This window comes from Vigna umbellata, chromosome 10 (assembly GCF_029865625.1).
Source record: "Vigna umbellata cultivar VRB3 chromosome 10, Vumbellata_1.0, whole genome shotgun sequence".
In the NCBI taxonomy this organism is placed as follows: domain Eukaryota; kingdom Viridiplantae; phylum Streptophyta; class Magnoliopsida; order Fabales; family Fabaceae; genus Vigna; species Vigna umbellata.
In genome coordinates, this window is record NC_142174.1 from 19771285 (window position 1) to 19796297 (window position 25013).

A 25013-nucleotide genomic window follows, 5' to 3' on the forward strand; every position below is an offset into this window, starting at 1 on the left:
TAAAATTAATATAAACTTTAATCTTTGCACATTTTAATTTTACCACTGTGGATAATGCAGAGACTCTTACAGTGTTAATTAATTCAAAATAGTTTATTTATAACTTCTAATAATTATTAAAATAATTAATAACACTGAGCTTAGCAATTTAATATTTATACCTCTTTTTAAATAAATTTAAATTTATGCATTATCATTTAAATACATATGTAATCAATTATTTTCTATCTTACTAAAATGATTACATGATTGATTTATTTTATCCTTTTATATTATCACATGTATGTGAGAAACTTCCGTTATTAATAGAGTAGTACAATGATAATTATGATATAATTAAATATATATTGAATTAAATTTAAAATTAATATTAATTTTATCATTAACCGTCACTGGTACATTTTAACTTCTAAATTGTATTTTATATTTTAATGCTTTGTTTATATTCGAAAGTTAAATAGTAAAAAAAACGGAAAAGAATAATAACTAGAGCATGAATAAATAAATAATTGTATCAAAGAACTGAAGACATAGAAAAAAGTGAAATATTTTTTATTATCAATAATTTTTCTTTACTTATTATTTTAATATATTATTAAAATTTAAATATTGATATAATATTTGTAACGTATTATATTTAAAATACAATTAATTATGCAGTCATACAATCAATTAAATAAAATAATTACAGTATAAATTACAGTTTTTAATATAATGGTACATGATAATATTAATTATGTCTAAAAATATAATATGACTTTGAATATGTTATTTTTTGAATTTTGTTTGAATATATCTCAATAAATAATTTTACTTTAAGAATATGTAAAGTATATCAAATATTCTTATTTATACATATATATTTATCTCAATTTATTTTTAAATATTGGAATCTAAAGACATTTAATTTTACTTATTTGTAAGAAAAAAAAACAATATAATGAAAACCAATAAATTTTAACATTTAGAAAATTTTAAATTGTAAAATAGTTTGAAATATTATTTGACTTTTAGTTATAATTTACCCAACAATCTTGTCAGAGCGGCTGCAGCGGATGGGTTAGCGTGGAACAACAAACCAAGAGGGGGGTGAATTGGTTCGTACTAAAAACGTGTGCCTTAAAAATTTCTACTCAATTAAAGTTACTTAGCGATTAATAATAACAATAAAATAGAGTAAGGTTGAGAGAAATTTGCACATATGATTTTATCCTGGTTCGGATCTTACCAATCCTACGTCCAGTCGCTTATCTCTAAACAAGATAAACAATTCACTAATCACAAAACAATTACAAACTACAATCACACAGATACAATTTGTAAGAGTTTAGAAAACACCTCTCTTGATGCCACAAGAGATGAACCAACACCTCCTTTGAATCTTCACAAAGGATGAAACACTTCCTCCGAATACTTCACGAAGGATGAACTTCCTCTTCCGAACACCTCCTAAGACACACCAAGGATGAACCGGCTATTTCCTCTGTCACCGTAGCAGCACTTTACCAGCTCCACAGACACGAGTTTCACAAGCCGAACAAGAACACACAAGTCTCAATGATTTCTGAGTACTAGAGCACAAGGGAAGAGTTGTTGTTGTCTCTGGATGTTCTTCTTGAGAGGAAATGAGAGTCTATTTATAGACTCATCCAAATGCTCTTCCATTTTTTCGTTTTCAGCCTTTCTTACTGTGTTAATCGATTATCTTAAGTTGCTAATCGATTAACGCACCAACGGATAGTCCAACGGCTCTAAAAACGGCTAGTTTTTCAAACGGTCACCTTGCTAATCGATTAACACCCTCTGCTAATCGATTAGCGCTAATCGATTAACACCCCTTGCTAATCGATTAGCACTGCATTGCTGTGCTTCTCCATTCGCCACTGGAATAATCGATTAACAGCCTCTGCTAATCGATTAGCACTGCACAATTTTTGCTTTTGGTTTATTTTTACATCACTTTTGAATGCATACATAAAAATACTAATTTCCTATATTTATACAGTTATTACAAAAGTTACAAGTCTTCAAAGATCATTCTTCATGAGTCTTGGTTGTTCTTGACTTGATTTGGACATCATCAAAACTTCATCTTCATCATTTTGCTAACAATCTCCCCCTTTTTGATGATGATCAAAACCTTATTGATTTAAAGCTTTTGGTAATAATCTGTATTTAAAATACAACTTAAGGAAGAAACAATTGTTAGTGAACTTAGAAATAAGTTTAAGACTTTAAATATTTCTCCCCCTTTTTGATCATTATTAAAAAGTGATGTATAATTGCTCCCCCTAAATTTATTAGAAATATACTCCCCCTTAATAAAAGCATATATGCATAGAAATATTAAGGAAAAACAACATACATTTTATTGAATTTAAAGAGGCAAGCATACAAGGAAGTTAAATATAAAGCACACACACTACAAAAAGCATAGAAGCATAAAGTGCCTAAGACTCATCATCACTATCGGGAACATAGAGTTTGGCTAGTTTGTCATCAATTTCCTTGAGGTGATTATTTATTTCATCATAGCGAAGAGTGTGATAAGCCATCATGTCATCCATCCTAGTTTGTTGCATAGAGGCCATTGCTTCAATTTGTCTAGATATACTTTCTAGACTATATTCTTGTGGAGGATGAGATGGTCCAGCAACATTTGTTGGATCTGGCATAGGAATATCTTCATCTTCTTCATCGGATTCGTTATCAACTTGTGCAATATCACCTTCAGCACGGACAAACATATTCCCTTGTCGTATAAAACCCATTTGATGCAGTGCGGATTCCTCAATTTGATGATTTCGTGAGACGGTGAGAAATTTTTCTCCGGTAATATCAACTCCTCTATAAACACAGATTAAGGAAACAAGGAGAGGATATGGAAGATGAGCTCGGTCATACCTCTTTGTACATACTATAGTATCAGAGATTAGACTTGCCCAATTGATTTTTGAATTTTGAGTAATAGCAGACATGAGCATCAAATCGGTTTCAAGGCATTGTGCCAAGTTTGAACCTCTTGGACAAAGCAACCACACAATAAGATAATGAATGACCCTTTCCTCCATTCTAAGATTTCCTACTAGAAGATATCTCCTATTAGGTAGAGGTCGTTAAGGATTGCGCATGAAAGAGCGATAGGCCAAAATTTTGTTAAAATCATCAAAGTCATTTGGCACATGCAGAGTATTTTCTAGGATTGGAAGTTGAGCGACATTTGTCCAAATGTCATGATCAAGAACAATATCTACACCCTTAACACGAGTGTAAACAATACCACTGTGGACCTTCAGATTATAGTAAAAGACTCTTACCAAATCTGGATAGTAACGTCCTTGAAGTTGCAAGAAATGTTGGACGCCTTGCTCAACCAATTGCCCAGAGAACTGGAATTGATTTGCAGTAAACCAATTTAGATCAACAAATTTTTGGCGAAGAACCTTCCGTTCTTTCCACATTTGCAAATATTCCTCATGCCTTCCATCGTCTGAAATCCACCCATGAATATTTGGACCACGTGCGGGAGGAGTGCTCTCAGATGCATAGCTTCTTCTTCTTCTCCTTCTTGAGGGTTCAGCCATGAAAAAAAAAATTTGGACAGCAAGATTATGGTAATTTTGAGTGAAGGAATGAAGAGAATTTGAGTTGTAGAGTGATGGATAATGTGAGTGGGTAAAATGAGGGATGGTAGGGGTTTAAATAGGCTGAAAATTCACTCCTAACGTTCAAAAAATCAAAAAATGGCCGTTTATAGCCGTTACAACGGCTAGATTTTGCAGAATTTACTCCCTGTAACGGTTGCTAATCGATTAACAAGAGGTGTTAATCGATTAGCGCTAATCGATTAGTGGTACGGACTAATCGATTAACTGACGCTGATTTCCGAAAAACATCCAATTTGTTACCTATGTCCAATTTTAAGATGTTTTCAATATTCCTAAATCTCTTATAAGCTCATAGAATCTATCCTTAGGCAATGCTTTGGTGAAAATATCAGCTAATTGATGTTGTGTATCAATATATTCTATTTCACAATCTCCCTTTTGCACATGATCTCTAAGAAAGTGATGCCTAATCTCAATGTGCTTGGTTTTAGAATGCATTATGGGATTCTTTGTAAGATTTATTGCACTTGTATTATCACACTTAAGTGGAATATGATCTAAATGAATGTCATAATCTTCTAATTGTTGTTTCATCCATAAAATTTGCGCACAACAATTTCCAGCAGCAATATATTCAGCCTCAGTGGTTGATAAGGCTACACAGGCTTGTTTCTTAGAGTTCCAAGAAACTAAGGAACTACCTAGAAGATGACATGTTCCACTAGTGCTTTTTCTATCTATCTTACAACCTCCATAATCTGCATCGGAAAAACCTACAAGACTAGGTTCCGTTCCTGATGGATACCATAAACCAAAGGATGCAATTCCCTTAAGATATTTCAATATTCTTTTAACTGCTGTAAGGTGAGATTCTCTAGGACTAGATTGATACCTAGCACACACACAAACACTCTGCATAATATCCGGTCTACTAGCAGTAAGGTATAACAAAGAACCTATCATGCATCTATATTTAGTTTGATTTACCTCTTTACCTGACTCATCTTTGTCAAGATAGCAAGAGGTTCCCATAGGTGTAGATGCTTCCTTTGCTTTGTCCATTTCAAACTTCTTAAGAATTTCTCTACAATACTTGGTTTGAGAAATGAACGTACCTTCTTTCATTTGCTTAATTTGAAGACCGAGGAAGAATGTTAATTCTCCCATCATAGACATTTCAAATTCACCCTGCATAGTCTTAGCAAATTCCTCACAAAGAGATTTATTAGTTGATCCAAAAATAATATCATCAACATATACTTGAATAATCAAAATATGTTTTCCGACTCTTTTAATAAACAAAGTGGAATCAACTTTTCCTCTATTAAAATCATTTTCTAAAAGAAAATTGTTAAGTCTTTCATACCGAGATCTAGGTGCTTGTTTTAAACCATAAAGTGCTTTCTTTAATTTATAGATGTGATTTGGAAATTTAAAATCTTCAAAACCAGGTGGTTGTTCAACATACACATCTTCTTTTATAAAACCATTTAGAAATGCACTTTTAACATCCATTTGAAATAATTTAAATTTCATTATAGATGCATAAGCAAGAAGTAGGCGTATTGCCTCTAACCTGGCAACTGGAGCATATGTCTCATCATAATCTATACCTTCTTCTTGACTATATCCTTGAGCCACAAGCCTAGCTTTATTCTTAGTGATGTTTCCATCTTCATCTAGTTTGTTTCTGAATACCCATTTGGTTCCAATTACTTGATGAGTATCTTCCCTAGGAATCAATTCCCAAACTTGATTTCTTTCAAACTGGTTAAGTTCTTCTTGCATTGCTATACACCATTGTTCATCTTGAAGAGCTTCCTTAATGTTCTTAGGTTCTATCTGCGACATAAAAGCTACATTCATACAAAAATTAACTAAATTTCTTCTAGTGTTTACCCCTTTTGATATGTCGCCAATGATGTTGTCCAATGATAATCCTCTAGGTTGTTGCCATATTTTGTTTAGATCTTCATTATCTTGAGGATTATTGATTTTCTCTTCATTGGTTGTCTTTTGCAAGTCTTCATTTTCACCTGCATCTGATTCATCTGACTCAAGAGGTTTTGCCTCAAGGTCCGCAATTTCATCAAAGACAACATGCACAAATTCTTCTATTTCAAATGTTTTCCGATTAAAAACTCTATATAAGCTTTGCTAGTTAGAGAATATCCTAGAAAAATAGCTTCATCGGCTTTGGAATCAAATTTTCCTAAATTCTGTTTTCCATTATTTAAGACAAAACATTTGCATCTAAAAATTCTTAAATGTGAAACATTTGGTTTTCTACCTTTAAAAAGTTCATAAGGAGTACATTTCAAAATTGGCCTAATAAGCATTCTATTCAATACATAACATGCAGTACTCACAGCATCAGCCTAAAATTGTTTAGGAACACTATATTCATTTAACATAGTTCTAGCAAGTTCCTCTAAGGATCTATTCTTTCTTTCTACAACTCCATTTTGTTGAGGAGTTCTAGGTGCAGAAAAAATATGAGAAATGCCATATTCTTCACAAAAAGTTTCAAAAGATTCATTTTGAAATTCACCTCCATGGTCACTTCTAATAGCCTTTATTTTCAAATCCTTTTCATTTTGAATTAAATTTGCAAATTTTTTAAATTCTTTGAAAGCTTCACTTTTAAGAGTAAGAAAGAAAGTCCAAGTATATCTTGAATAATCATCTACAATAACTAAAGCATAATAATTTCCTCCAAAACTTTTTATCCTAGAGGGACCAAATAAATCCATGTGCAAAAGTTCTAAGGGTTTTAAACTAGAAACAACATTTTTCGAATGAAAAGATGATTTCACTTGTTTTCCCTTTTGACATGCATCACACAATTTATCTTTCACATATTTTAGTTTTGGTAGACCAATTACTAAGTCTTTAGAAATGAGTTTATTCAATTGTTGCATATGAATATGTGCAGCTCTTTTATGCCATAACCATGGATTTTCTTCTTTTACTACTAAACATGAAATATTCCTATTTGATGCATTTTCTAAATCAATCAAATAAATATTGTTATGCCTAATTCCTTTCAAAGCAATTTCAGAAGAATCATTTTTATAAATAGTACAAGAATTTTGTTCGAAGGTTACCTTGAATCCTTTATCGCATAATTGACTAATGCTAATTAAGTTGTGCTTTAATCCTTCCACATATAGCACGTCTTTGATCATCAAGGTATCTTCACTTCCAATATCTCCTGTTCCAAGGATTTTTCCTTTGTTGTTGTCACCATAGGTGACAAAGCCTCGTTCCTTTTTCCGGAAGCTTGTAAATTTCTTTTTATCTCCGGTCATGTGTTTTGAACATCCACTGTCAAGACACCACATATACTTCCTTGGTTTTGATAATTCTTGGCTTCCAGCAGTGTCGTCATCCGCCATTAGACATATGTTTGCTTCTTCATCAGAATTGCTCGAGTCAGAAATTGATTCGTTGTCATCGTCCCATGCGATGTATGCTCTCTTTTTCTTGAAGAATTTCTTTTCTTTCTTTTCTTCACCCTTCTTTTAATTTGGGCAGTCTGCTTTTAAATGTCCCTTTTCTCTGCAACCATAGCATCTATAGTTTGATGACGATCCTTGATTTTCTCTCTTTTCGTTTCTGAATCTCCCTTTGCCTTTTGATTTCATGAACCTGTTGAACCTTTTGATTAGTAGACTCAAATTTTCATCTTCTTCTGAGTCTTCATCTTCCATTTTGCTTTTGCTCTTTTCTACCTCAGATTTGAAGGCTAGAGTCTTTTTCTTAGTTTTTGCTTCTTCTTCATCTAGTCTTCCGAGGTCAAGTTCATGCTCTCTCAACTTTCTAAATAATGCAGCCATGGTCATTGTGTTGAGATTTTGTGACTCAGAAATTGCAGTCACTTTTGGTTGCCAAGACCTGTCTAAAGATTTCAAAATTTTTTATATTAAGCTCATCAGTATCGAAAGATTTACCTAATCCAATAAGATGGTTTACGATGTTGGTGAAGTGTTTCTGAACATCTACTATTGTTTCCCCTTGCTTCATCCTGAACATTTCGTATTCCTGGATTAAGGTATTCTTTCTAGCTCTCTTAACATCATATGTACCTTCATGGGTTACTCTCAGTACTTCCCACATTTCTTGTGCAGTTTTACAAACAGAAATCCTGTAAAACTCATCAACAGTTAAAGCAGATGAAATAATATTACGAGCTTTTACATCATTACCAAATTTTTTCTTATCTTCAGCAGTCCATTGGTCACGGGGCTTTGGTTCCTGCATATTGTTAGTTGGAACAAAAGGACCAAATGTAACAGCATCCCAAATATCTACATCAATAGATTCCATAAAAATTTGCATTCTAACCTTCCAAAATGCATAATTTTCACCTGTGAATAGTGGTGGTCTATTGATAGAAGCACCCTCTGCGAATGTTTGATACGATCCCGCCATTTGAATGACTATCAAAGCAAGCTCTGATACCAATTATCAAAGCGGCTGCAGCGGATGGGTTAGCGTGGAACAACAAACCAAGAGGGGGGGTGAATTGGTTCTTACTAAAAACGTGTGCCTTAAAAATTTCTACTCAATTAAACTTACTTAGCGATTAATAATAACAATAAAATAGAGTAAGGTTGAGAGAAATTTGCACAGATGATTTTATCCTGGTTCGGATCTTACCAATCCTACGTCCAGTCGCTTATCTCTAAACAAGATAAACAATTCACTAATCACAAAACAATTACAAACTACAATCACACAGATACAATTTGTAAGAGTTTAGAAAACACCTCTCTTGATGCCACAAGAGATGAACCAACACCTCCTTTGAATCTTCACAAAGGATGAAACACTTCCTCCGAATACTTCATGAAGGATGAACTTCCTCTTCCGAACACCTCCTAAGACACACCAAGGATGAACCGGCTATTTCCTCTGTCACCGTAGCAGCACTTTACCAGCTCCACAGACACGAGTTTCACAAGCCGAACAAGAACACACAAGTCTCAATGATTTCTGAGTACTAGAGCACAAGGGAAGAGTTGTTGTTGTCTCTGGATGTTCTTCTTGAGAGGAAATGAGAGTCTATTTATAGACTCATCCAAATGCTCTTCCATTTTTTCGTTTTCAGCCTTTCTTACTGTGTTAATCGATTATCTTAAGTTGCTAATCGATTAACGCATCAACGGATAGTCCAACGGCTCTAAAAACGGCTAGTTTTTCAAACGGTCACCTTGCTAATCGATTAACACCCTCTGCTAATCGATTAGCGCTAATCGATTAGCGCTAATCGATTAACACCCCTTGCTAATCGATTAGCACTGCATTGCTGTGCTTCTCCATTCGCCACTGGAATAATCGATTAACAGCCTCTGCTAATCGATTAGCACTGCACAATTTTTGCTTTTGGTTTATTTTTACATCACTTTTGAATGCATACATAAAACTACTAATTTCCTATATTTATACAGTTATTACAAAAGTTACAAGTCTTCAAAGATCATTCTTCATGAGTCTTGGTTGTTCTTGACTTGATTTGGACATCATCAAAACTTCATCTTCATCATTTTTCTAACAAATCTAAGATATGGGAGAGATTGATAAGATCTAACTTGTTTATCAACCAATTCTCTTTAAGGTCTTGTTCTTTTGAGTGGATTTGAGAAAGTGGATTTGAGAGGATTTAAAGATAAATTTTTTTATCATTTATTTGAGTAAATTTGGAAGTAAATGAAAATGAATTTGGAAATAAATTTTTTTAATTTGTCACGTCAATACAATTCTATACTATTAATTTTCCTAACGAATTGTTGATTTTTCCTATGAACCAAAATACTTAGAGTTCTATTTAAATGTGCGCTCAACAATAAATGTTTTTTATGCTCTATAAAATTTAAATAAAATAAAGTTTGCTTAGTGTAAGCATGTCTTATTTAATAAGTTTGCATAATTTAAAAAATTTCTAAGAAATATCCATTGACCAAAATGTCTTGTTTTATTCATTCCTTGGAACAAAACTAATATATATAATCAAATAATATCAAGCTAAACATATTTGACCCGTTGACTATAAATTACACTATTAGATTTCTTAACACATTTCAATAAAATACATCAAACTTGCATAAACTCAACATTTAGAAACTAATTCACTTCAACAATCAAGTCATTTATTTTATGATATTATCAGAAATTGAACTAATTTTCCTTACTTAAATCTGTTTTATTCAAGATAAATGTCAAAGAGTTACTACTTTTTAAAATGAAACTCAAAACACCAACTTTTCTATTTATAATGAAATAAGATAAGAAAATATATTGCAATATAGTGAAAAAAAAATTTCTTCTTCTTTCTTTTTTTTCTTTTTACAAAAAGCTACCTCTTAAGAATAAATAAGAAAGACGTGTATTACTTTATAGTAGAAAATAGGTTTAATTGCTTCCTTTGTCCCCAGTTTGGTTGAATTGTGTCAAATTCATCCTCATTTTTAAAAAAGTTTCATTGTCGTCCTCACGTGGTATAAAAGTGTCAATTGAATCCAAACATAGAAAAAATTTGTGTCAAAGTAGTCATTTTTCCTATATCTCTGTGTCTTCCTTTCATATGTCACTTCTCTGGAGCTATGAAAAGCCTTAAATTGGATAAGGTAAAATGAATATCTGTACTTGATTGTATGAAATGAAGACACAGAGATATAGGAAAAATGACTACTTTGACACAAATTTTTTCTATGTTTGGATTCAATTGACACTTTTACACCACGTGAGGACGACAATGAAACTTTTACACCACGTGAGGACGACAATGAAACTTTTTTAAAAATGAGGATGAATTTGACACAATTCAACCAAACTGGGGACAAAGGAAGCAATTAAACCTAGAAAATAATTCGTTAACAATAACGATCGTATTCCGTTAAACATTGCTATTATATCATACCAGTAAAACACAGCGAAATAATTAATACAATTAAAAAAACTAGTTAATTTAATAATTATCATAATAAAGAAACAGTTAAATTATATAGAAACATTTTTAAAAGTTATATTGTATTATTTATTACAGTTTCACAATTAAAAATAATCACAAAACATAGAGAAAATCATAAAAAATGTAAAAAAAATTAAAAAAATCCTTACTAATTGTTACATATATACAATCATTATTTAACTTTTCACTTGTCATAAAAAAAATCAATTACATCATAAAAAAATATTTTTTTCCTTTTTAATAAAAGAACAAATTTTCCTTTTCTCTGTTAAAATTTTGGTATCTTAGCTTGCAACCAGTGAAATTAAATCATTTTCTGTTTTTCTTATCCTTTAGGAAAAAAAAAATCTCTCTCCTTCCCTCTAAAATATAATGTGTAGTATTTAATAAAACAGTAAAATATTAGCACGTATTACTTTTTTCTATATTTAGATAACTAAAATGTTCATACAAACAAAACAAACAAACTTTTACAAGTATGAAATTAATCATTACTGTTTTTATCATATTGAAATTGTTAACTCACGTCAAGGAAAACGACAATGGTTATTTTTGTTAATAGGCAATAGGCAACAGTTCCTAAACCTAGGCATATCCAGGTGAGACAAAAAGTCTAGAACTTTTTGTCTCGATTTTGACCCGAGGCATAAAAGGTAGGATACTGCCTCGGTTCAAAATTAACCGAAGCAGTAAATTGTCATATTAAATGGATGGTTGTCGACAATATGAAGATTACTTAAGTTCTCTTCTTTATCTTCAATTTGTCTTTTTCCTTGAAGAGCAACATACCAATGGTCAGATGCAGGATCTTTAACATAAAAAACCTGACTTGCTTGATATGCCATGATAAACGGTTCGTCTCCATAACCAACATTTCGAAACTCAACAAGTGTCATACCAGATTCATCTATTTTGACACCACTCTTATTGCCGATCCACTTACATTTGAAGAGTGCAACGGAAAACTTAGTGTAATCAACCTCCCATATCTCTTCTATTCTACCATAATATCTCATGGATCCAGTTACAGGATTTTGACCTTTGGAGATGGAAAATTGTAGCGACTCAGCTTCTAGACTGACGTCACTATTTTGTAATATGCTTTTATCATGCAAAGTCTTTGTATAGAATGTGCAATTATTAATTTCATAGCCTGTACAACCTACAACATCAAACTTCAAACCATTTGCTAGCCACAACAAAGTCTTAGAAGACCGTGATTCTTTCAAAACTTCATATTTGAACCAGGACAAGAATGTTTTGTTATGCTCCATCAACCGCCATTTCTCTGATTGTCTTGGATACTTATCCTTTACAACGGCTTTGTATGCTTCCAAAAATGGGATCACTTCATCTATGTTGTTTAATATGTACAGATGTGCTTGCATCAATTCTCCACGACTTTTCGTCACCACATTCACACCTCAGATGCTTTTACTTGTAGAATATCTATTCAACCATGATATTCGAGGGACTCCTATCGGATTTGCTTTAGTCATATAATCAGAACAAAACTCGATACTTTCTTCAACAATATATCTTTCAATCATTGAACCTTCTAGACGAGATTGATTTTTGACGTACCATTTCAAAATCTTCATATAACGCTCAATAGGGTACATCCATCTTAAGTATATTTACTAGTCCACACAACTTTATTTCTCTGACCAAATGAACAAGTAAATGCACCATGATGTCAAAAAAGGATGGAGGGAAAAACATTTCTAGCTGACACAAGATGATGATAATTTCGCTTTGAAGTTCATCTAACTTTGTAGGATCGATGACTTTACTACAAATTGACGAGAAAAATGAGCACAGTCGAGTTATGGTATGCCTAACTTTTTTGGGTAAAATTCCATGAATTTCCACTAGTAACACTTGTTGCATTAAGACGTGGCAATCGTGAGACTTGAGTCCAACAAGCTTCAAGTCCTGCATTGACACTAAGCTTTTGATATTTGAAGAATATCCTTGTGGTATCTTGATACTCTTTAAACAAAGACAAAAACTTATCTTCTCTTGTTTGGACATTGTGTAACATGTAAGGGGCAAATAAGTACGTTTATCAATCTCTCTTGGTGCCAACTCTTCTCAGATCTTCATGTCAACCAAATCCAAACGCGCATTCACTTCATCTTTTGTTTTTCCCCGGATGTTTAGTAGTGTACCAATCAAGTTATCACAAACATTCTTCTCTACATGCATGACATTTATGCAATGTCTATCATCTAACTTTGACCAACATGGAAGATTAAAGAATATTGATTTCTTCTTCCAAGGGGTCGTTACAGAAGACTTTTTGGACGTTTTCCCAAATACATAATGTACTCTATTAACTTTTTCAAGAACTTCAAGTCCAGTAAGTGGAATGGGTGCATTGTCTTTCTCTTGTTCTCCATTGAATGCTTTCTTTAACCTTCGATATGGATGATTAGATTGTAAAAATTGCCAATGACACATATACATTGTCTTCCTTCCGTATTTTAATTGTTGAGTTGCAGTGTTTTCTTCACATATAGGACATGCTTTATGACCTTTCACACTGTACCTCGACAAATTACCGTAAGCTGGAAAGTCGTTAATGGTGCAAAATAACATGACATGCATCATGAAAGTTTATGAAGCAAAGACATCAAATATTTCAACCCCATCAACTCACAACAACTTCAAGTCTTCAACTAGTGACCTAAGATAAACATCTATGTCATTTCAAGGCTGCTTTAGACCAGATATCAACATTGACAACATCATGTACTTTCTTTTCATGCACAATCCAGGAGATAAGTTGTAAATTATCAATATAACGGGCCAAAAACTATGATTGGTACTTAAATTACCAAAAGGGATCATTCCATCAGTTGCTAAGCCAAACCTAAGATTTCTACACTCTTGACCAAATTAGGGGAATTCTTGATCAATATTTTTCCATTTCTTTGAATCAGCTGTATGATGAAACAGCTCATCAGTTGTTCCCTCATCTGCATGCATCTTAGGTTTTTAGCATCTTTGGGATTCGCGAACAAATGCTTAAGTCTGGCCACGAGTGGAAGGTACCAAACTACTTTCAAAGCAGAACCATTATTTTCTATGTGACAATTATCTTCACCGTTGTTTTTTGCCTTGTATCGTGGTAACCCACATTTTGGACACTTTGTCAAAACATCATACTCATTCCTATACAATATGCAATCACTCAGAGATGCATGTATCCGTTTATACTCCATACCCATTGGACAAAGAATTTTTTTTTCATCATAATTACAAGTGGGTAATGTATTTTTATCTGGTAGCATTTCATTCAACAATGACAACAATTTTGTAAAACTCTTAGCAGTCCATCCATTGCTCGCCTTTAAAATCATGAGCCTTAACATCGCTGACAACCGTGTGAACTTAGTTGAACAGACATACAAAGGAGTATCTGCATCCATGGACATCGTTTCATACACATGTGCTTGGGCAAAAGCTTCTGCGCCAACATCACGGATCATGTCGTCTAAGTTGTCTTCTTCCGGTCCATTTTCCATATCCATGGTGGAATCATATACATTTTCAGTTGGACAGACAGTTGGAAAGTTTGTTGCCTCATCGTGCCATATCCATGTTGTATAACTTCATACGAAACCATCACAGATAAGATGTTTCCTAAAATTGACTGCGTTCAACTTCCTCCCATTCAAACAATTCACACAGGGACATTTAAACTTGACTTCATCATTACTACTTGTACTCGCATTACGTTACGCAAACTCTATAAATTCTGCTACCCCTCTCTCATACTCAGTGTTGATGCGTGGTAAATTAATCCACCCTCGATCCGTACGCATGTTTACTGAAATTGTTTACACAATTTCAATCATCTTTCATGATCACTTTGATCGTGTTTGTATTCAAGGTGTGACCCTATCCCATTCAAGAAGATTCATTTTTTTTAGTTTATTAAACATATCAATTTTAAACAACATATCTAAAATTTTACGAAATTTTGTCAGCACTTCGCATTGGTCTTCAAGTTACACGAAATGAAAGTGATTATAAATCACAATCAAATATGCACCAGAAGATCAATACAAAACACAACTGCAATTTCATGAAATTTAAGAGATGTATATTAAAATTGATATGTATTAATAAATTATGAAAAAGTTATTACTCTTCTTAAACTGTCCAACCGGACAATTCAAGATTCAATACTTGTAAATTATTATTACCATCTCCTCTATTCATTTGTAAAAAGTACATTTATTTAAAAAATTTGGAGATAGTAAATAATTTTTGTATTGAATCTCAAATGGGAAACTAAGGCTATTTGACAACAACAATATATATTCAAGCAAAGAAATAATTACACATACAACATGCAATATATTCAAGAAAACAATATATTGAAGCAAACAACAAGTGAGAATAATACATCGATAGTTATAAAAACTTATTAACATACTTGATTTCTTTTTTTTATCATTTCATTATTTGTTAATCATGTTTATGAATTATTTTTTTTTCTTCATTCCTGGCTAATTCTCTATATGCATCATGAAAGTTGTCATCTGGATAAGAGAAGAAAATAAGAAATGGTCTTATAGTCTTAAACAGAAGGAAAGAAAATTTAAGAAAATAAACTTAAAAGGATGGTGAAAATTTTTAAATGAATAATTGAATAATTTAAAATTATTATAATTACTATTATTGATGATAACTATCATTTTCATATCATAAACACGACAAAAGTTTCAAGATATCTAAACTCTTACAACCACCAGTATAAGAGTTCCAAAACATCAATATCTTGTTTTTATTATTATTTATTTTAATTATATTATTATTTATTTATTTTATTATTATTATTTGATTTATAATATTTTATATGATTTTAATCAATTAGATTTATTTGTTTAATAATTATGAAATTAGTTTTTAATATACGTTATTAAAAAAGTTAAAGAACTGGTTGTCTCGTTTTTCCAACTTCCGTTGCATTTCTTAGCTTGCAAAGTTTCCATGTTGGAAACAAACTGTGCAATTGCCCACCGATCATTTTGATACCAACTTTACAATGGACTCGTTCCCTTTTGGGGCAAGCTTTGAGTGGATTTGCTCAACCTTTTCCATATCATCCTATGCATCAATTTTCACACTACACGTTTAGGAGTTCACAGGGGTTACCAAACTCTCCATTAACTAAAAGCTAATTTATGTTTCAGGATGTTCAAACGTTTGTTGCCCGATGTCTCAATAGCAAGTAATTGAAATATCAGCCTAAGCATCCCACAAGACTGCATCTACCTCTTCTATCCACCAATTGGGAGGATTTGTCACTTTATTTCATTACTGGAACTCCCCAATTCTCAAGGCCATTCACACTTGTAAGGTTAAACAAAAATATAAACAAGTTAGTCTTTCTGTTACAGTTTTGCTATCGTGTATATATTGCTGTAAATCATTATGGTCTAATTTGAATAAAAAAATTTCTTAGAGTATTATACAGTACCTGATTGTCTTCTGATGTGTGGGCCGATTTGATCCTTGTGTGTGTTGTCCTCCGGTGAGCAGTGAGTGTGGTGGCCTAAGGTTGGAACTGGAGAAACCCTAGCAGAGCTCCAGAAGCTCTGATCTCTCTCTAGGAACATCACACTCTGTTGTTTCTCTCTCTTTCACGTGCTTGTTTCGCTTCTTTAATATCAGAAGATATTAATTGGGCGTGTAGTTACATTTCTGCCCCTACTTTTTCTAATATGGTATTAGAGCTTAGGCTGTTGTCCTGGTGTTGTGTTGATATCTGGAGGTGTGTGTATCCAGAAGTGCAGAAATAAGGGCTCTTTGACTGTGTGCAGATCAAAGATTCAAAAAGATTGTTGCAAGAAAGGATGGCTGGAATTGGAGGGATTCAGGGATCACTAGCCATGTTTGATGGGAAGCAATTTGCTGATTGGCGAATCAAGATGTGGGCTGTGTTTGGTTTTCAGGATGTGTTGGAAGTCATTGAAGATGGGGTGCCTGTGTTGAGTGAAAAGGCAACCCAAGAACAGAAGAAAGAACACAAGATATTAGAGAAACTGGATAGCAAGGCCAGATTCTTAATGTATCAATGTGTAAGTCAAAAGATTTTCAACAAAATCTCTAATGCAACCACTGCAAAGGAGATTTGGGGTACGTTGGTGAAAACCTACGGTGATGGAAACAGAAATGCAAAGGTGAAACTGCAAGCTCTAAGGAGGCAATTTGAAACTCTAATCATGGAGGAGAGTGAGACCGTGGCTGAGTATTTTGATAAGGTGCAGGAGTTAGTGAACAAAATGAGGGCTTGTGGTGACAAGGTAACAGACGAGTATATTGTAGATAAAATTATGAGGACTCTAACTCCCAGATTTGACTATGTGGTGACTGTCATTGAAGAAACTCGAAGAAAGGAGGATATTGATAATGAGGAGCTGCTTCATTCATTAGAGGCCCATGAGTTACGCCTCAACGAACGCAGACAGTGTCAGGAACAGACTTTACAGGACATATTTTAGTGGAAAGGAAAAAACGGCTTCAAGAAAGGAAGTAAAGTAGGCAAGAAAGGGAAAGACTTTCAAGACCAGCAAGGAGAGTCCAATGAGTTTGCAAAAGAAAAAAAATCAAAGAAGACTGATGGAGAGTGGAAATTTGACAAGAAAAAGGTAAAGTGTTTTAACTGCCAGAAGTATGGACATTATGCTAAGGAGTGCTGGGATGGAGAAGGGGCTAAGAATAAACTCAAGAAGAGGGCTAACCTTGCCCAAGAAGAAGAATCAGATTCAGAGGCAGTGATTTTAATGGCACATGTTGATGGAAAACAACCAGAAAGCATTGTTTGATACCTTGATTATGGGTGCTCCACTCACATGACTGGAAGAAAAGATTGGTTTGTGAAAATTCAGGGAGTAAAGCATGGGAAGATCAGATTTGCTGACAACAGTAGTTTGGAGGCAAAGTGGTTTTGAGAGGTGTAGAGGACAGAGAAGTCGTCATAGAAGAGGTACTGTATGTACCTGGGTTGAAGACTAATTTAATTAGTCTTGGGCAACTGTTGGAGAAGAAATACATGATGAAGATGGAAGACAATTGTCTCAGCATCTTCAATCAGAATGAGAAGGTTGTTGTGCAGGCACAACTGTCATAGAATAGAACATTCAAAGTGGTGATAGAGGCAGCAAATCATCATTGTTTTACTGCAACAGAAAGTGAAGAAGAATGGTTGTGGCATCTCATATTTGGGCATCTGAATTTCCAAGATATGTCAATGTTGAGCCAAAAGAAATGGTGATTGGTTTACCAAAGGTAGATATTCCAGGAACTGTTTGCAAAGAATGTGTTCAATGCAAGCAGACCCGTGGCAGTTTTTAGAGGTATTTACCACACAAATCTACAGAGAAGCTTGGAGTGGTATACTCTGATTTATGTGGTCCTATGCAAGTAGAAACACCTGGTGGCAACATGTATTTCCTACTATTCATAGATGATTGGACCAGGAAGTGTTGGGTCTATCTATTGAAGAGAAAAGGAGAGGTGTTACAACATTTTCAGAAGTTTAAAAACATGGTTGAAAGGCAAAGTGAGAAGAAGCTGAAAATCCTAAGAACAGATGGAGGAGGAGAGTATATCTCCACTGATTTTAGAGAATACTGTGAAAAAGAGGGAATTGTTCATGAAATAACACCTCCCTACACATCTCAACACAATGGGGCAGTAGAAAGGAGAAATAGGACAGTTCTAAACATGGTCAGGTGTATGTTGAAGAGCAAGGGACTGCCAAATTTTGTATGGGGGGAGGCTATTATGACAGCTGCCTATGTGTTGAATCTATCCCCAACAAAGAGACTGAATGGTGTCACACCAGAGGAGGCTTGGACTGGAGTTAAGTCAGATGTTAAACATTTGAAGATTTTTGGGTCCCTATGCTACAAACATGTTCCAGAACAGTTGAGAAAGAAACTTGATGACAGGGGAATTCCATTGATTTTGATAGGATACCATGTTATAGGTGGGTACAAGCTGTATGACCCTATAACAGGTGCATCTTCAGTTAGCAGAGATGTAAAAGTTAATGAAGCTGGAGAGTAGCAATGGGAGTTAAAAAAGGAAGAAGGATCAACCATTGAGTTGGATAGTGAACCGACAGCAGAGTTAGAGGCATGCAGAAGGAAGGAGAGTGTTAGAAAGTCAGCTACAGTCACCCAAATGCCAACACATCTGAGAGACTATGACCTGGCCTATGGTGCAACTATTTCATCATAGGGAAATTTTGGTCATTTTGCATTGATAGCAGAAGCCGAACCAGTTGAGTTTGAACAGGCAGTGAAGGATGAGAGGTGGTACAAGGCTATGGAGGAAGAAATTGGTTCAATTAAGAAGAACCAGACCTGAGAGTTGACAAACTTACCTCCTAACAAAAGACCAATAGCACTGAAGTGGATTTATAAGTCCAAAATAAATCCACAAGGTGTAGCGGTTAGGTACAAGGCCAGATTGGTGGCCAAAGGGTTCTTACAACGAGAAGGAATTGATTATGGAGAGGTGTTTGCTCCAGTGGCCAGAATGGAAACAGTGAGATTGGTGGTTTCTTTGGCTATGCAGAACAAATGGACCTTACATCAATTAAATGTAAAGTCTGCTTTTCTGAATGGGAACTAGGAGGAAGAAGTGTATGTTGTCCAGCCTCAAGGTTTTGAAGTCAAGAGGCATCTTGACAAGGTGTACAGGTTGAAGAAGGCTCTGTATGGGCTCAAACAGGCTCCAAGGGCCTGGAATAAAAGGATAGATGGTTTTATGAGGAGCATTGGGTTTGAGAAGTGCATTTTTGAGCATGGAGTGTATGTTCAGTGTTATCAACAGGATGGGAGAGAAGAAAAGTTGATAGTATGCCTATATGTGGAGGATCTGTTAGTTACAAGAAGTAGTGCTGGGAGAATTGTTGATTTCAAAGTCCAAATACTACAAGAATTTGAAATTAGTGACCTGGGTCAACTCAGCTATTTTCTTGGGATTGAATTCACCAAGATTGATGAGGGTATGTTGATGCATCAATCCAGATATGCTTTGGGCATGTTAACTAAATTTAACATGCTTCATTGCAACCCTGCAAATACTCCTGCAGAAGTTGGCTTGAAGCTTGAGAAAGATCTTGAGGAAGAGACAGTTGATCCTACAGAGTACAGAAGAATGGTTGGGAGCCTACGGTATTTGTGTAATACTAGGCCAGATGTTAATTTCAGTGTGGGCTTGATTAGCATATTCATGCAGAATCCCAAAGTATCTCATTTAAATGTTGTTAAAAGAATTCTGAGGTACCTAAAAGGTACTTACAGATATGGAATTTTGTTACCAAAAGGTGAACAAGGAGGAAAGATGCGAGTCACTGCCTACTCTGACTCAGATTGGTTTGGAGATAAGGCTGATAGGAAGAGTACTACAGGATATGTGTTTTTCTTGGAAGGAGCACCAATTTCTTGGAGCTCCACTAAGGAACCTGTAGTGGCTCTGTCATCTTGTGAGGCAGAGTACATTTCTGCTTGTGAAGCCACTTGTCAAGCAGCTTGGCTATGTTCTTTGATAAGGGAATTGAAGATTGAAGCAGAGGAGAAGGTCAAACTTCTTGTAGATAACAAGTCTGCCATAGACCTGACCAAGCATCCTACATCACATGGTAGGAGCAAACACATTGAGACTCGGTTCCACTACATCAGGGAACAAGTCAGCAAAGGGAAGATTAAAGTGGTACACTACAGATCTGAAGATCAGATTGCGGATGTATTCACTAAAGCTCTAAAAGGAGAAAGCTTTCTAACTCTTAGAAAGCAGATCGGGGTGAGAAATGTTGGCATGATGACAGATCAGCATAAGGAGGTCGCGAGAACCTAGGGTTTTCGGCTCAAAGGAAGGGGCTTTCACAGTTTAATCGGTGAAAAATCGTTCAAAACAAAAGAAAGGTGGTTTTACCGATCATTAATCAGTAGGAGTGACGGAGGTTTGTCGGAGGTGATGTTTTTCACCAATCAATCAGTGGAAAAGAGGGCTTTCTCATCAAAATTTTATTTCTTTCATCGTTTTGTTTAGGAGGAGTGTAAGGTTAAACAAAAATATAAACAAGTTAATTTTTCTGTTACAGTTTTGCTATCGTGTATATATTGTTGTAAATCATTCTAGTCTAATTTGAATAAAATAATTTCTGAGAGTATTATACAGTACCTGATTGTCTTCTGATGTGTGGGCCGATTTGATCCTTGTGTATGTGTGTTGTCCTCCGGTGAGTAGTGAGTGCGGTGGCCTGAGGTTGGAACTGGAGAAACCCTAGCAAAGCTCCAGAAGCTTTGATCTCTATCTAGGAACATCACACTCTGTTGTTTCTCTCTCTTTCACGTGCTTGTTTCGCTTCTTTAATATCAGAAGATATTAATTGGGCCTGTAATTACGTTTCTGCCCCTACTTTTTCTAATAACACTGATTCATGTTTTGGTTAACTGATTTTCCAACGGTAGTCACTTGAGTGCCCTTAACAACTTGTAAAACTATACCAATATTTTACATCACTTTTACTAATTTTTCATTCAATAATTTACAATCAGGAAGCAAAATGTAGAGAGCAGATTTTTCTTACTGCACCAAGTCTCAACCAATATAACAGTCTCAACCAATATACCAACTCAAATATCAAAGACAAGATAAAGAGGGTTTGAACAACTTACCGTGATGGGCAACACCAATGACGACGGCGGTAGCAGGGCAATGACGACAACGGGGGCGACAACGGCTACAACTGCAAGGACGAAGGCGGCAGAGTAGTAGAACGACGGTGCAAAAATTCTCGCAACAAATGGATGCACAATGTAGGGAAAGCGAAGAAACTTCAGGCGTACAAGATGAAGAAGAGAGGCCGCGAGAAAGGAGGAAAAAGCAGGGTAACTTCTTACGCAAAAGAAGATGCAGGTGCAAGCGAGGAAGAAAATGCGGGTTCAACTAACCGATGGCTAGAGAGAAAATGCAGGTTTAGGCGAGGAAAAAAGAAGATGCACAGTCTAGGGTAAGTCCTTACGCGAGAGTAAAAATTGTATATGATGATATGCTTCGGTTATTCAACTAATCGATTCCTCAGCTCAAATAGGCCTCGGTTCCTTGTAAAAGCGAGGCATAATCTCCAAACATATGCTTCGGTTCCACCAACTACCCTACGCAATAGCACAGTCATGTCATTCCTTCAGGCCTATAGGCATCGGGTTTGCTACCAACTGATGCAATCGCACCTTTTCTAAAAAGTTGTCAGCCAAAAGTCTGATTTGTAGGGCGCCATGCAGAGGTATAGGCATCAGTTCTGCAACTAACCGATGCAATATGCCCCTTCCACCTCGGATTTCTCTAAACTAAGGTATATACATATGTACGCTTCAGTTTTTTCTTAACCGAAGCCTATATGGCGCGTCAGTAACCACTTTTTCTACTAGTGACTTAAAAGTTAATTTTCAAATTCTTAGATTATTTTTTCCTCAATGCATTGAAAATAGTGTCTCAAACATTCTTCCAATATTCAAATAGAGATATTTAAAATGTTTCAACATAGGTGAATTGATACGTTGACATTTTGTTCCATAGAAACATTAAATAACAAATCAAACATCTCATCTTATGTATAAAATAAAAATGAAAACCAAACATCTATGAACAAAAAAAACAGATAAAACTTTCCGTGAAATGCCATATGCTCTGGTTAGAAGCAAGAATTTTTAAACTAAGTTTTCCTTATAAGAAAGAGTTATTTTTTAATATAGATTAAACACTAAATAAACATCGTTTTCAAAAAAAAAATTGAATTTTAGTTCCCCTTTTACCGATACAATTCTTTTTTTCTATAATTAATAAGGCAAGGGAGAATTAATTACTCATGAATCTTAAAAAAAAAACACAAAAGTTAGTATATTTAATAAAGGTTTAATATGAGGTTTCTAATTTTGTTGAGAAGTCTCAGTTAGATTCTTAGTTATTCTTTTTGTTGGTCCCTATTTTTGAAAAATTAAAGCAATTAGGTCAGTGTCTTAGTTCCGAACTAACAACGTTAAAGGAGGTGATACGTGTTAGTTCTTGGTTTTTTCAAAAATTTTAATTATTTTTTAATTTTTTAAAATTAAAATTTAAAATGTCACATGTCAAACTGATATTGTGCCACATGACCAAGATGGTGTTACATGGCACTAATAGTGCCACGTATCATTGTCAGGTCGCATGTCATTGCATTAGTCTCAATTTGGTCCCTGTATTTTTATTGTGTCTCAATTTGAATCTTGTATTTTTATTTTATCTCAATTTAGTCTTAATTTTAAAAATTAAATAATTTTTCTCCTCTTCAAATTCAAACAAAATTTAAATTGTATGTAAATATTAACAAATATTTTTATTAAAATTGATATTTTTATTAAATATTTTTTACAAGATTAAGTTTAAGGCTTAATAGCTTATTTTGTCCCCAGTTTTGGTGAGTTGTATCAATTAGGTCTCTCCTTTTAAAAAAGTGTCAATTGCATCCTCACTTGGTAAAATTTTCCTCAATTAAGTTCCTTCCGTTAAAACTCAAACGATGTTAACTTTTTATTCTCTCTCCTCTGTTTCTCTACAACGCAACAGACCTTTCTGTTAGTGTTATTTTTTTCGTCCTTTTTTATGGAGTCATACTATTTCGTTAATGAGCTTTTCTGTTAGAGCCTCTTTGAGTAAGTCCATAGGAGCAGAGCCTGACCAGGTTAAAAGCACACCATAAGACAAAATCAAACACCAAAAAACCCGAGATATACAGAGAATAGGCAAGAGAGAGAAAGGTACAAGTAAAAGCAAATAACCCCTCACCAGATTTCTTGCGAGGTTCAGAAGGGGTTGTTTCATAATGATGAGGCAAGAACACCCCAGTTCCGCCGCATCCCCTTTTCACAGAAGATCCACCCGTACCTACAGTAACCCAAGACCCGGATCCGCCAAACTGCATCCGATTGTTTTGTTGCTGAACTTGACAAGGGGACCATGCAGATTGGGGAAAACATGTAGGACGAGTGCATTTCACATTCACACTCTCATGGCCAAACTCACGCGCTTTGTTTTGAACCTGAACTTGTTGTTAATGAACGACTCAGTTATGCTTAGTTGGCCTTCCCTAAACCGAACCACACTGCTGCTTCGGTCTCGCAACCTATGGAACCAACAAAACATCAGTCATTATTAGAAACCCTGCATAAGACCGGTAATAGGAGTAAAACAGAGTGTATATCAATGCGATAAGGAAAATAAGGAACCATGGTGGTTGTTTATCTTCAACCTTGCGACTTGTTCGGCGACAACGTATATAGCTTCCCAGGGGTCGTTGTTTTTGTCAAATGGAGTCATCGAGGGAGAAGGAACGCACAAGTACCCGTTCGGGCTTCCGTCGTCGGAACCGACACTTCAACCCGACCAGCTCCCCAATCTGGTAAGCGTGGAGTGTGGGGACTCGACTAAACCCTAAGTCTTCCTCGGAATCTCCGAGAATGTTCCATTGTCGGGTTGAATGGGTAGCGTAGAGAGGTGTTTACTAGTTTCGTTAAGCGAGGACTGACTAAGTTGACGAGTGAGTGCGACGAAGAAGTCCTCTTCGTCGTTACTGCTTTCGATCTCTGTGGAGCTGGCCAGAGATTCGATCGGCGGAGAAGAGAGCCCAAGGCCGTAGTGGAACTCATAAGAAAAGGCGAAAAGGGCGTGGAAGTGGACGTTGTTGATGTGATGGTCGTGGACTATAAGGAAGTGTGAGGGAATCCAGAGGGCAGCATCAACCATGTTGGTAGTTGGGATGGGTAAGGAAGTGATTGTGAGAAGTGATTATGATTCAAAGAGAGGGAGAGAGAGAAGACAATGGTGATAGCTGTAGGGAGTTAGAACATAGAATGTTGAAGACAATATGCTTTTATTAAGGTTTCAGGGTCCTTTTGAGGTAGTGAGAATTTTGACATAAAGGTCTGCTGCATTGTAGAGAGACAAAGGAGAGAGAGAATAAAAAGTTAGCAGTGTTAGTGAGTTTTAACGGAAGGGACTTGATTGGGGGAAATTTTACCATGTGAGGATGCAATTGACACTTTTTTAAAAGGAGGGACCTAATTGACACAACTCACCAAAACTGAGAACAAAATAAGCTATTAAGCCTAAGTTTAATTATGTTATTTAAAAATATACCTATAAGAGTTTTAAAAAGAGTAACATAACATGCTAGTGTGAATTTTCGTGGAAAAAGTTTTCATAGAAAATCATGAAAGAAGAAACCACCTTTAGTTATCGTTTTCACGAAAATTTTCTCCAATTTTTTATTTAGAAATTAAAGTAAAATTTCACATCAATTATTTGTTAAGTGAGCTCAATCATTTAGAAAATTTACACCATCATGTTATGTCATTGTTCTATTT

General features: G+C 34.9%; 2 pseudogenes; both read right to left on the minus strand.

The window, feature by feature from the left end:
* Positions 1–11258: 11258 nt before the first annotated feature.
* On the minus strand, positions 11259–14411 carry LOC148192120 (uncharacterized; annotated as a pseudogene).
* Positions 14412–23259: 8848 nt separating this feature from the next.
* Positions 23260–24393, minus strand: LOC148192121 (uncharacterized; annotated as a pseudogene).
* Between the last annotated feature and the right edge of the window lie 620 nt (positions 24394–25013).